The sequence below is a fragment of the Anomaloglossus baeobatrachus genome, chromosome 11 (genome assembly GCF_048569485.1).
Source record: "Anomaloglossus baeobatrachus isolate aAnoBae1 chromosome 11, aAnoBae1.hap1, whole genome shotgun sequence".
In the NCBI taxonomy this organism is placed as follows: domain Eukaryota; kingdom Metazoa; phylum Chordata; class Amphibia; order Anura; family Aromobatidae; genus Anomaloglossus; species Anomaloglossus baeobatrachus.
The window spans coordinates 49,241,592-49,256,119 of NC_134363.1; the positions used below are offsets into that span (position 1 = coordinate 49,241,592).

General features: G+C 53.4%; 1 protein-coding gene across 1 annotated transcript in view; it reads left to right on the plus strand.

The window, feature by feature from the left end:
- The window catches only part of TRPM4 (transient receptor potential cation channel subfamily M member 4), a 142,034-nt gene that overhangs the window by 14,389 nt on the left and 113,117 nt on the right, over window positions 1–14,528 (plus strand). The window lies entirely within an intron of this gene.

Here is a 14,528-nt window from a genome sequence, read left to right on the forward strand (position 1 = left end):
CCACTGGTGTGTCTGGTGGGTGTGGTGCAGAGTGTTCCTAGAACTTTGATTAGCTTGTTCTTGGCAACACCAAAGGTTAGGGACCGGTAACCAAGAAGATGGATACTGCACAGAAGGGCAGATTGCACAGTACCCTGTGACGTCCTGATAGGCAAGGGTGTCACGTATAGAGTCAATAAGTCCACATGCTAGCGGAATATCCTATGACCCGACAATGGCATGGAAGTCAGAGACTTCCTAAACATTATCTAAGGATGCCAAACCCGTCAAATTTGAGTTCTCACATCGCTTCGGTGGCGCCCCTGAGGCTCTGGTCGCCACAAGGTACTGCACTCCAACCAGGGTGTAGTACTGATCATGGATCCAGGGGAGGTCGGTGCTGGTTATACCATACACAACCACATACATACACGGGTTGCCCTTTTTCCCCACTGGCTGCCATCACACCTGCCTCGGTGAGGAATTCCGCAGCGGCGGCTACTCCCTGGTCGCATACCACAATCACCCCACTTTCCCTTCATTTGCTGTATGCCTTGGGACAACGGAACCGGGCAAGGCCACCCATGACCTCGCCTGACCTGATCCGGCAACGAGTAGGTTAACCACCTCCCCCGTGGGGCGCTCCACTTCCGCTGATAGCTCCTTTTTATATGACCTATATGAGCAAACTCCTCTTGCCACTCCCGCAGAGTCGGTAACTCTGTTGTTCGCCAATGTCTCGGTATCACTGAACGAGCAGCTGTAAGACAGAGTCGCAGAAGACTCTACTTCTGAGATCCAATAGAGCCCGGAAGCAGCGATAGAAGAGCTATCTGAGGGGTCAGAGCAACAGTCTCGCCAATTATCTTTTTGTAAACCAGAAATATCTTTTCCCAAAAAGATTTTATTTTCACACATTTCCACCATTTATGAAGTATCGTGGCCTTTTCTGTTCTACAGCGCCAACACACATCAGACACAGGGGAATATTCCATATATTTTTACAGGCTATCGGTACCACCTCGCCAGGATCTTAGTTCTTTTCTTTCGCGTATGCAACCAAGGACATTTTATGAGTAAACTTTATCCTCCTCAGTAAAGGTACTACCCAACTCGGTTTCCCATTCTTGTACAAATCTTGGGTCTGAGTCTGCAGAAGAGACGGCACAACTCAAGGATCTGTATATCAGTGACATAAAGTGGGAGGGTGCGGAGGTTTGGCGAAACAATTTCTCAAATGAGATTGGAGAGGAGGAGGTCAAGTGCTGTCTCCCCCTCAATCCCAAGTTCACAAATGATTTAGGTTGGTTGAATTCCAACCACGATAGAGATTGTGGGGGATCCAAACCCTGTATCTACTCAACAGAGGATATCCGCACCCCTCATAACATGACAGACACGTAAGTCATTATTGGCAGTCCAACTAAGGGGTGGAACCTGGAGGGAATTCTGTGTTGAAGAATATGGGAGTTATCGGATTAAAGGGTCTTGTCAGAACAGATTTCCGTCGTAAGTTATCCAAGACTTTTCGGGCTGATTTTAATTAGAAATCTAGGGGATGCTATTTGGATCATATCTTTCGATCCATGGAAGGTTTCTGAGAGGCACCAAACCGCTCTCCTGTTTCAACCCAACCCACTGTTTCGATACTGAGTGAAATTGCCAATCAAATAGTCTGATAATATCTTCTAAGGTCTGGGAGACCAGTCCCCGCTGATGAAGTGGAACGGGTTAAAGTCTGAAATTTAATTTGCGGTTTAGAGTGTCCCTTGCAAATTTAGTCAGCGCATATGTAAGTGTTCCAAAGAACCCTGAAGGGGGGCTGATTAAGACCGTTTGGAAAACCTAGGCAGGACATCCGTTTTTAAAGTATTTTTCCATCCAAACCAAGATTGGTTATATTGTATGTCAGTAGATCTTTGAGAGTTTGTTTTAAAAGTGCCTGGTAGTTCAGGGAATATAACAAACTAGGGTCTGCTGGGATGGATATCCCCAGATATTTTATCGCCTTTGGCTGTCATCTAAAGGAGAAATTGCTCTTAGCTGTGGAGATGTCATTCGATGTCAACGTAATATTTTAGGCTTCTGTTTTCGAATAGTTTTACCTTTTAAAGTTGCTCAGGTCACCAAATTGTTCAGTCTTTCATCAGTGATGGGAGTGTTTATATGAGACTGTGATATATATAATAAAAGGTCGTCAGCGTAAAGGGTGGCCTTAAATTGTACTCCCCTTATGTCTAGACCGTGTACATTGTGATTATTCTTGATTGCCACTGCCAGGTGTTCCATGACTATTATGGCACCCCTGAGGCTCTGCTTGCCACAGGGTACTGCGCCTCAATTAAAAGCCGCTGTCCACGCTGCGATATCGTGACCTATATCGTTCGTACCCGCCCCCATCGGTTGTGCGACACGGGCAAATCGCTGCCTGTGGCGCACAACATCGCGTGGACCTGTCACACTACTTACCTGCCTAGCGAAGTCGCTGTGACCGGCGAACCGCCTCCTTTCTAAGGGGACGGTTCGTTTAGTGAGCTAGACCGCAGAGTGAAGGCAAAAGGGCCAACAAGTGCTAAGCATCTCTGGGACCTCCTTCAAGACTGTTGGAAGACCATTTCCGGTGACTACTTCTTGAAGCTCCTCAAGAGAATGCCAAGAGTGTGTAAAGCAGTAATCAAAGCAAAAGGTGGCTACTTTGAAGCACCTAGAATATAAGGCATATTTTCAGTTGTTTCACACTTTTAAGTATTTCATTCCACATGTTTTCATTCATAGTTTTGATGCCTTCAAAGTCCTGAAAATAAAGAAAACTCTTTGAATGAGAAGGTGTGTCCAAACTTTTGGTCTGTACTGTATATAGAGCCAATAGTTTATTTAGAAACTGTCATCCCAGGTCAATTTGCCTCAAAGGCGCTTCCATGAAACCCCAATGCACAAGGTCAAAAGCTTTCTCTGCGTCTACTGACAGTAGGCCGAGAGGCTTGGATTTGGACAATGCATTTGCCGCTAGTAGTATAGTCTCTCACATTGTCCCAGGCCTCCCTCCCTTGAACAAACCCCACTTGATCTGCCTATATAATGGAAGGTAGGTATGGTGTCAGCCTATTTGCCAACATTTTGGAAAACCACTTTATATCTATATCTATTTCAGTGGCATTGGTATCACTGTGTTATGGGCTTCCAGGGCCTGAGGGGCGAAAGGAGAGGTATCGGAGACTGAATTGAAAAGTTTGGTAAGGAATGGTGCTAATTGCTCTCTAAGGGATTTATAAAACATGGGGGAGAAGCCATCCGGGTCTGGGCTCTTCCCAGCCGGAGTGTCTTTAATAACAGTCTCCAACTCAGCTTCCGTAAAATGGTTCTCCATCTACTCAATTGAATAATCTTCCAAGGAAGGAAGTGCGGATTCTGCAGTTTTTGTCTATATGTCCAGATCGGAAAATTTACCCCTGATGTTATAAAGATTTTAATTGTAGAATTTCATCTCTTCCATTATTTCAATTGGATTATGGGTACATCCCCTCTTTTTGCTATTTTAGACGCGGAATAAATGTAGTCTTATCCAAGTACTGATACATATATCTCTTGAATTGATTACGATATCTTAGATTGCTTGTGAAGAAGAGAATTTTAAGATCCTCCATACATTTAGTAGTTCCACTAGTATCGCTTGAGACAGTACATGAACACAATCTCTAGGGAATGTATTTTTGTAAGCAGTTCTGCAGTTTTCAGAGCTTTCTCCTTTTTGAGATGTGACCCATGTTTTATTAACCTCTTCACAACACATGACGTACTGGGTACCTCATGGAGCGTGTCAAGTTGTGTCAAGTTAATCCCTGCCTGCTGCTATGGGAAGTCAGCAGCGATCCCTGCACATGTCAGCTGATTTGAACAGCTGACATGTGTGTCTATCAGGCACAAGTGGATTCTGTACCCACTCGCGCCTGTTAACCCCTTAGATGTAACAGCGTACTGCGGTAAGCATTCACTTACCGCGGCCCGCTGTTACATCTAAGAGGTTAACAGGTGACGTGCATCCGCTCTGCTTGGCGAACCTGTAGCACCCCAGGTGGTCGGGGGAGAATACTTGTCACCGGGCCGGTGAGGATGAGGGGATGTCATGGGTGGCTCTGCCTGGTTTCATGACCCCCGAGGTGTACATGGAGGAGGATAAGGGTGATGGTGGAGGTTATCGTGACACAACCTGCGGAATGCGTCCAGGGATTAGCCGCCGCTGCTGTTGCTGTCCTCCAGGGCGGATGGTAGCAGCCAAGGTGTTTCTTCTCCCCACAGGTGGCGTGGACCCCCGAGGAGTATGATGAGGGGAGGAGTAATGGCGGGCGCGGGGCTGCAGCGCCGGGAATGACAGGCAGACAGTCTCTGCGGGTTCCAGGTGTTTTACTCAGTTTATGCCGCTCGCCCAGGTAGTGCAAGTCACCCGCTGTGATGGGCCCCGTCGAACCCGGATCCTTTAGAGGTCAATGCCAGGGAATTGGACAGTGGGATCTTCCTCCTGCGCTTGGTGAGGATCCCCGTAGCTTGAAGCTCTTGGACACCTGTTCTTGAAAAGTGTGTCTGTCGCGGGCGGAGGAGGGGACGCTGCGCTCTCCCACTGCTCGGGTCCGGCGGCCGCTGCTGCTGCTGCTTGGTGGTGGCTCGAGCGGTGGGCCGGATCCCGGGGACTCGAGCGGCGCTTCTCGCCGGTGAATGAAAAGGGGATTTTGATTGTGGGAATTTGATTATTGTCCGTGACGCCACACAGGGTTGTGGTGATATTGGTGACACCACCGCTGCTCTAGACGGGGATCCCGGGAGCGGTGACAGGGAGCAGCCTTGTTGTTAGTTCTCCCCTCCGTGGGTAGGGGGTTGGTTGTCCCGGGGCCTGGTGATGGGGGTAGGGATGGATGACAGGCGGGTTACAGGGCCTGGTGAGGTGCAGGGTCGCGGGGGCAGCGCTGTGCCGCACGGCACGGTGGTACTCACTCAGCCAATGATGAGGACACAGTTCTCGGTAAAACACACGGCTGAATGGACGGGTCCCACAGACGGCTGCGGTGTTGTTTCTCCTGGCAGGTTGATGGTGACTGCCTTTCCCTGAACCTATGTACGGTAGATGGTTCCAATGGGTTCCCACCGGTAACCCGCTCCCCAGCTTGGATATGGGCTGGAGGAGCCCCTTTTGCCCGCATGCTCTGGCCCTTGGAAACGGTTGCCTTGGTGGTGGCGGTGTCTCCCTCTCCTCCTGGTTGGACTGTTGCCTTCTGTCGGGACTTGGCTGCTGGGAAACCCAGGAGGTTCCCTTCACTAACGAATTCGGCAAATTCACGGCGACTCCTAGCCTTGCCGGGTTCCGTAAGCCCCTGCCAGATGGTGCTGACTTCTCTTTGTGTACCGGTCCGGTACCGCCGGGCCACCGCCCGTCCATGGTCCTTACAGTAGACTCCGATAGGCCACTCCTACAGACGGTCACCACCGTCTGCCAACCTTGCTGTACCGCCCGGGCCACACACCCGGACGCTGTCAGTTAGTTGCTCCACTACTACTTTCCTTCCTTCCACTTTCACCTCCAAAACTAATCTGTCTGCTTTTCCCGCCTCCAGGACTGTGAACTCCTCGGTGGGCGGGGCCAACCGCCTCGCCCACCCCCTGGTGTGGACATCAGCCCATGGAGGAAGGCAACAAGGGTTTTGTGTCTGACTTCGGTGTGCCTGACCGGGAGTGTGGGGTGTGTGGGTGTTGTGCTCTGTGGCCCCTGGCTTGTCCAGGGCGCCACATGTCTACTCCCTGCCCGTATGCAGGTGCTGCGGGTCTGTTGTGGGGCCTGCCTTGGAACACGACCCCAGATGCTATCTGGCACTGTGCTCCGGGTCTGTGGGGGCCAGAGGAATGTGCAATCCCTTTGGCCTGCAGATTTTGGTGGACAACATGAAGTATAATCCATCCTTGGATTCTGCACCCTGTCAGTGCCGGTCCCGAGGGAGCAATCAAGCTCTCCCCTCGGCAACCGTAAAAAACTCCTGTGTCCCACCAGAGCCACTGGTGAAACCTGACCGCTCGCTTCCTCTCCTGCTGGAAAACTCTTTAAGGCCCCCCTTCACATGTCAGTGAAAAACAGACGTTCTTCACTGACGTGTAAAACACGTACATGTCCCTCCGTGTTCCGTGATTCACGGCACACGTGGGTTGTCCATGTGCAATCCGTGATTGCAAATGGACATTGCTCACCTGCCTTCGCTACTGCTGTCCATGGTGCTGAATTCCTCGGCTCTGCAGCATCTGCCCACCGCTCTCTGCAGCTACTTCCGGGTTGGCTATTCCTGCTTTCATGAATATTGATGAGCCGGGCAGGAGCTGCAGAGAGCGGAGGCTGCACAGCAAATCGCTGGAAAGGTGAGTTGAAAATGTTTATTTTATGTCAGTGTTTTTCTGGTACATGTTTCACAGATCACACCATAGTGTGGTCCGTGGGTCATCAGTGATGCCAGAAAAAAAACGGACTTGTCTCCGTGCAGAATCATGGACACGCGTGTACGCTTCACGGAGACATTTTCAGTGAAAAATCACTGATGTGTGAGCAGACTCATTGATTTATAATGTGTCTGTGTATGTCAGTGATTCTGGTACGTACAATAAAAAGCACATACGTACCAGAATCACTGACGTGTGAAGGGGGCCTAACTGTAATAAATCAGCCAGGTATTGAATCTGAGCAGCATGTGTCCCTGGCTCAGTGTCTTGACTCTCCATTTTAGCAGACATAGCCAATGTAGAAGATTCTGCCGCCGCCACTCTTTCGCCCAGTTGTTGCACCTCCTCTCTCAATCCTGATAGTTCTGATCAGTAGGAATTTTCCAGTCGAGAGACGTACTGCTCCATATACTCTTTTGCTGGAATATCTTCAATTCTTTAAGGCTCAAGCCTCCCAGATCAGATCCCTTAGTAATTGGCTCACGTTTTGTGCTTGCAATATGTTTATAGTGTCCCCTGTAATACTTTCATCTTCTGGGCAGCCAAAGGCAAATTGCTCTATCTGTACAGTCTCTTTAAGGGTATGGTTCCACTTGCGTATGACTCGGGCGAGTCTCGCATCGGTATTGTGGCGCCCTGGACAAGCCAGGGGCCACAGAGCACAACATCAACACACCCCACACTCCCAGCAGGCACACCAAAGCCAGAACACAAAACCCTTGTTGCCTTCCTCCAGGGGCTGATGATCACACCAGGGGGTGAGCCAGGCGGTTGGCCCCGCCTACCAAGGAGTTCACAGTCCTTTAGGCGGGAAAACCAGGCAGATTAGTTTTGGAGAGGAGTGAGAGAGAGTTTGGGAGTGAAAGTGAGCAGAAGGAGGTAGTAGTTGAGCAGCCTGAAGTTGGTCCGGGTGTGTGGCCCGGACAGATCAGCAAGGTTGGCAGACGGTGGTGACCGTCTGCAGGAGTGGCCGATTGGAGTCTACCGTAAGGACCGTGGATGGGCGGTGGCCCGGCGGTACCGGACCGGTACACAAAGAGGAGCCAGCACCATCTGGCAGGGGCTTTTCGGACCCCGGCAAGGCTAGGAGTCGCCGTGAATTTGCCAAATCCGTTAGTGAAGGGGACCTCCTGGGTTTCCCAACAGCCAAGTCCCGACAGAAGGCAACAGTCCAACCAAGTGAGGGAGACACCGCCACCGCCAAGGCAACCGTTTCTCAGGGCCAGCGCCTGAGGGCAAAAGGGGCTCCTCCGGCCCATATCCAAGCCGGGGAGCGGGTTACCGGTGGGAACCCATTGGAACCGCACAAACTACTTAGGTGCAGGGAAAGGCAGTCACCACCAACCTGCCGGGAGAAAACAACACCGCAGCCGTCTGTGGGACCCGTCCATCCAGCCGTGTGTTTTACCGAGAACTGTGTCTTAATCATTGGCTGAGTGAGTACCACCGTGCCGTGCGGCACAGCGCTGACCCTGCACCTCACCAGGCCCTGTAACCCGCCTGTCATCCATCCCTACCCCCATCACCGGGCCCCGGGACAACCAACCCCCTACCCACAGAGGTAAGAAATAACAACAAAGTTGCTCCCTGTCACTGCTCCCGGGATCCCCGTCCAGAGCAGCGGTGGTGTCACCAAAATCACCACAACCGTGGGTGGCGTCACGGACAATAATCAAAACCCCCACAATCAAAAATCCCCCTTTTCACTCACGGGCGAGGAACGCCGCTCGAGTCCCCGGCATCCGGCCCACCGCTCGAGCCACCACCGAGCAGCTGCAGCAGCGGCAGCCGGACCCGAGCAGTGGGAGAGCGCAGCGTCCCCTCCTCCGCCCGCGACAGTATCACCCGGCACGGCACACACTGACAGGAGTGAGTCAGCTGCATACAAATATATGCAGCCGACCCGTTCCTGTCAGGAGATTGTGCGCTGCGCTGGGTGATACCGATGAGACTCGCTCGAGTAATACGCAAGTGGAATTGTGTCGCCCAGGGAATGGGGTACTTTGTTCCGGGCAGTGTATAACTGTGGAATGTCACGTTGGTGTCCGTTGCCCGTGTGACTCGCCCACCCCAGGGCTATGGGACACCCGGTGCCGGGCCGGACTAGTCCGGTGGTAGTCAGTGGTGGCTGGGCCCGGCTCCGTGGCCCTGGTGGGTGTCAGTACAATATGTGGCTTGGTGAATAAAGTTTTTGTGTTCGTGACGCCACCTGTGGTATGCGGCTATTAAGCCGCCGCTGCTTTGTGAGGCCACCGGGATGATGTTATGGCAGCAAAGGTGGTACTGCTCCCCACAGGTGGAGCAATGCCCGGGGCACGGTTGGTGCTTGTGAATGTCTATGCAGCGGAAATAACAGAGGCCACTTCAAGGGTGCAGTTCAAGTTCTTTACTCACAGTTCTTGTCACAGCTGTAGGGACCCTTGGACTGCTGGGACCACTGTCAGGGACCTCCGCCGTTTCTGGGTGATTCTGAGAGTGAAAGCCGGTACCCTTCTCTTTGTGTCTCTTTCTTCTGCTGTCTTCCTTAGCCTTGCCTTTGTTAGGATAAACCTGGCTTGGCCTCCACTACAGCCTCCAGGCTGGGGGGTCACCTGTCGGCTGATTACCCCTTTTCTGGAAGTCTGCTATGGGTTCTGGCCCTGGGAGCTTACAACGTCCCTGGGCCTCGGTTTTTACTGTTTGGAGATGATTTTACACTCCTCCAGTCTCTAGGGACCGTCCCCTGTCGCAGCTTGGTCCCTCCACCGATGTGACTGTGGAACAGGCCACCGCAGCCTACAACTACCCGTGGCACTTCTAGGGTCCTCTCCTTGGTACCTCTAGGCCTGCTCGTGATACTTCCAGGACTACCCGCGGCCCTGCGACTCCTTCTGTCCCTTACGTGGTGTCACCTGGACCTCTGGGTCCCAGGATCTTCACCGGGAAGCGTCTCCTTCTGTTTCTCTGCTCCTGACTGACTTGGAGCTCTTTTCCTTCTTTCTTTCTTTCTTTCCTCCTCCTTGCCTGCCTCCAGCAGGCCTCCTCCTCCCTCCTTTCTCTCGTTCTTCTTCTCCAACTACATGCTCACTCTCTCACTCCCTGAGGTAGACTGACTAAACTTGACCTTCCTCTCTGTGTCTGCTCTCAGATGGTTCCTCCCACCTCCCCAGTTGCTAAGCTACCACCCTATGGGAGCAGGGATGGGTCTTACAGCCCCTCTCAGCATGCAGCATGGGAGGGTTGCCTGCCACTTTCCCTGGTCCCAGTATGTACCTAACAATGGGTGTAGTGTGGATTTACCAGGGGACCGGAGTTCACTCTCTTCCTCTCCCAGAATGGGGCATCACACCGCTGGATGGGGTGCAATGACCTGTGGCGACGGAAGCCTCAGGGGCGCCACACTCCCCCACAGCAAATCCCAGCACGTCCTCGGGCTGAAAAACAACAAAAACATGTGGAAGAACTGCAAAACATTTTTGGTATGCAAAACATAAAACAATAAAACATTTCTTCCCTTTATGGGAGGCACAATTACTTTAACGTTGCAAACTTCTTATAAAGAAACTATGTGTGCACTTTCAGTTCATTGCACAGTTTGGGCACTTCCCCCATAATTCTGGTAGGGGGCACAACGGGTGCAACTAAATACATTTTCGGCTACAACAAGTCCAGTAGCCCGGCAGTTCGTTTCTTTCAATCAAACGACAATGGGACAAAATCAACCAGCCATTAAGTCCAATGGCCTGGTTACATAAGACACATACACATTTACCAGGGCCCACATTCCAGTTCAGTGGCCCGGTAACACGTAAACATGGGGGGTGACGTCTTCAAAAAGCATGAGGGGCAGTACAGCAGGAAAGGGTGTCATCTTCGAAAAGAACATTAGGGCAGCACAAAAGGGACATCTTCACAAAGAAAGAGGGGCAGACAGGGGCTATGTACAGTTCAGCATCTCTTCACCTTTACTTAATTGCAGAGGTCATGCTGCAGCAGGGCCCTGGACAGCATGCAGGCCGTGCTCAGACTGGTCTGAGTCCCTTGGCCCTGTTCTCCAGCTGTTGTGGAGCTGCTGCGTTGTGATGGTATCGGAGCTGCGTCCTTGTCTTGGCGGGCCGCGCCTGGCATGGCGGCGGCCTGTATTGGAGTCGCTGCTGTGACCGATTCTTGATGGGCCGCACCTAGCGTGGCAGCGGCCTGGGCTTGGCGGTCCGCATCTGCGGCGTGGATTAACGTCGCCGCTGCGGCGGGATCTTGCTTGTCCGAGCGGGGTATCGCTGCTGGGGCCTGAGCTGGACGGGCCAGGCTGGGCGTCGCTGCTGCGGTGTGGATAGGCGTCGCTCCGGCGGTGAAACCTTGGCGGGCTGCACCTGGTGTGGCTGCGGCCCGGATCGGTGTCGCCGTGCCGGGCATCTTTCCAGGGACCGCGGGCATGGCAGCGGGGGTTGGGGCACTCGCACCGGCAGGGGTATTAAATGACTCACCCCTTAGTAGCATCTCCGGTGTTCTGGCGGTCGCTGCTCCGCGCGTCGCTTGTCGGATCTGCTGCATCACCTTCGCCTGCAGCCCTTCACACCACTGGTCCATCTCCCAGCCCCACCAGTCAGTGGAGTCTAGCTCTGGATCGCTGCGTGTGGACGCCATCCTCTCTGCGTCTCCTTCTGCACGATCTCCCAGCAGCAGACTCGTCGCTTCTTCTAGTAGCAGACTTTTGATGTTGCTCAGCAGCAGGCTGGTAACTTCCCGCTCCTTCATCCTGTCAGCCATCCTCCCGACCTCAGCCTTCAGCTCAGCGGCGGTCACAGGCCTGATCCAGGTGAGCTCCTCCTGGCCTCCGCTTACAGGAGCCATTTTCTCTCTCTGCTGGTCTGGCATTTTGACTTGTTCTGCCAGCCGGCCAGCTTTTCTAGGCGCCATTTCTTCTTCTTCCGCCTTCTATGGCGGGCACCGCTTTGTGCTCTTTTCTTGGACAAGGGGGCGGGGCTTCTCTTCGCGCCCTTTCTTCTTGCACGCCCCCCTTCTTCCCGCGCTCAGTGACTTCAATGGCGGCAGTTTCTCAGTAAAACACAGGCTTTTTCACGATTCTTCAGGCGCACAGTACCCGGTGTAACCGGGCACGAAATCCTGTTCGTGACGCCAAAGTTGACTCGCCCACCCCAGGGCTATGGGACACCCGGTGCCGGGCCGGACTAGTCCGGTGGTAGTGGTGGCTGGGCCCGGCTCCATGGCCCTGGTGGGTGTCAGTACAATATGTGGCTTGGTGAATAAAGTTTTTGTGTTAGTGACGCCACCTGTGGTATGCGGCTATTAAGCCGCCGCTGCTTTGTGAGGCCACCGGGATGATGTTATGGCAGCAAAGGTGGTACTGCTCCCCACAGGTGGAGCAATGCCCGGGGCACGGTTGGTGCTTGTGAATGTCTATGCAGCGGAAATAACAGAGACCACTTCAAGGGTGCAGTTCAAGTTCTTTACTCACAGTTCTTGTCACAGCTGTAGGGACCCTCAGACTGCTGGGACCACTGTCAGGGACCTCCGCCGTTTCTGGGTGATTCAGAGAGTAAAAGCCGGTGCCCTCCTCTTAGTGTCTTTCTTCCGCTGTCTCCCTTAGCCTTGCCTTTGTTAGGATAAACCTGGCTTGGCCTCCATTACAGCCTCCAGGCTGGGGGGTCACCTGTCGGCTGATTACCCCTTTTCTGGAAGTCTGCTATGGGTTCTGGCCCTGGGAGCTTACAACGTCCCTGGGCCTCGGTTTTTACTGTTTGGAGATGATTTTACACTCCTCCAGTCTCTAGGGACCGTCCCCTGTCGCAGCTTGATCCCTCCACCGATGTGACTGTGGAACAGGCCACCGCAGCCTACAACTACCCGTGGCACTTCTAGGGTCCTCTCCTTGGTACCTCTAGGCCTGCTCGTGATACTTCCAGGACTACCCGTGGCCCTGCGACTCCTTCTGTCCCTTACGTGGTGTCACCTGGACCTCTGGGTCCCAGGATCTTCACCGGGAAGCGTCTCCTTCTGTTTCTCTGCTCCTGACTGACTTGGAGCTCTTTTCCTTCTTTCTTTCTTTCTTTCCTCCTCCTTGCCTGCCTCCAGCAGGCCTCCTCCTCCCTCCTTTCTCTCGTTCTTCTTCTCCAACTACATGCTCACTCTCTCACTCCCTGAGGTAGACTTAGGCTACTTTCACACATCCGGATTTTTGCTCTGCGGCACAATACGGCGTTCTGCAGAAAAACCGCAACCGGCTTTTGTAACGCCGATTGCGGTTTTTTTTTGCATTGACTTACATTAGTGCCGCATTGTGCCGCAGGGGCTTGCGTTCGGTCCGGTTTTTGCCGCATGCGGCAGATGTAGCCGATGCGGCGGCCGGATCGAACGTACCCTGCAACGTTTTTTGCTCCGGCAAAAAACACCGCATCGCGCCGCATCCGGCCGCTGCGGCACATTTTTCAATGCATCCCTATGGAGGCGGGATGCGGCGCGATGCGGAAAAAACCGCATCCGGTCGCCGCATGCGGTATTTTCCACTGCGCATGCTCAGTAGCATGCCGCAACCGGAAAAAACCGGACCGGCCGCATGTAAAAACTTATGCAAAGGATGCGGTGTTTTCACCGCATCCGTTGCATAGTTTTCACAGCCGGATTGAGCCGCAGGGCTCAAACCGGATGTGTGAAAGTACCCTAACTAAACTTGACCTTCCTCTCTGTGTCTGCTCTCAGATGGTTCCTCCCACCTCCCCAGTTGCTAAGCTACCACCCTATGGGAGCAGGGATGGGTCTTACAGCCCCTCTCAGCATGCAGCATGGGAGGGTTGCCTGCCACTTTCCCTGGTCCCAGTATGTACCTAACAATGGGTGTAGTGTGGATTTACCAGGGGACCGGAGTTCACTCTCTTCCTCTCCCAGAATGGGGCATCACACCGCTGGATGGGGTGCAATGACCTGTGGCGACGGAAGCCTCAGGGGCGCCACACGTGCCCTGGCTGCTTTTTAATGGGGAGTATCTACAGGGGAGATTAAAGTCCATTTGTGTGACGCCGCCTGCTGGTTGTGGTTAGGATGGTGGAACCGCCACTGCAGATTTGATTATCCCACAGGGCTGGTGGTAATGGTAGCTGTGGTGGTAGGCCCTCCGCAGGTAGGGCTAAGCCTGGGAGATGTATGATGGAGTAATAAGGGAGGCCACACTGTGGGTTGTAGTTAACAGTCTCTACTCACTCTTGACACTCGGATGGCTGGTTCAGGGCCCTGTATTTATAGTGCTAGTTGATGATTTGGTTGCTCTGTCCCCGGCTCCCAGTGTGGTTGGGTCCTCGTAGCGTGGAGTGTTTGGGGCCCGACTGTCCCTTTTTGGTGGCAGTCTCCTTATCCGTACGACGTACAGTGTGGACCCTGTAAGGCTGGTCTGTGTCCCGAACCCTGATCCTTGCTTTACTGCTGATGCCCCCGGATCTGTGAGTCAGTGAGGTCCGTGAAGGTCCCCTCGCTGTGCAGGTATTTGCCAGGCCGTGTGAAACTGTCGCCTGACCTAGGTCCTCTGACCCATGCATGCTCTGGTCCCAGCGGTACTCAGGTGTGCCTGCCCTGGCGACCACTCCCCTGTGCCCCCGGGCCACTGTTACACGACCCAGCTCTAGGCACATCTTTCCACTAGAACTCACTGCTACTCAACTGACTGCTGTCCCCTCCCACCAGGTTGTCTAGACCCCTGGTTAGGCTCTGCCCTCTAGGTGGCCATCCCCTTGTGTCCGACTAGCCAATTACGCCTGATGTGGAGTGGTAACTAGGATTTTAGTGTGTCTAGGTGTTGCTGGCACTGGTGGTCCAGGTCCCTGGGGGTAGACCCTGCATCCCCGTGAGGATGCAGTTTTTAGTAGTGCCCTGAGTGGCTCAGGGGTGCTACAGAATCCTACCCTAAGGCTACTTTCACACATCCGGTTTGAGCACTGCGGCTCAATCCGGCTGTGAAACCTATGCAACGGATGCGGCGAAAACACCGCATCCTTTGCATACGTCTTTACATGCGGCCGGTCCGTTTTTTTCCGGTTGCGGCACGCTACTGAGCATGCGCAGTGGAAGAAACCGCATGCGGCGGCCGGATG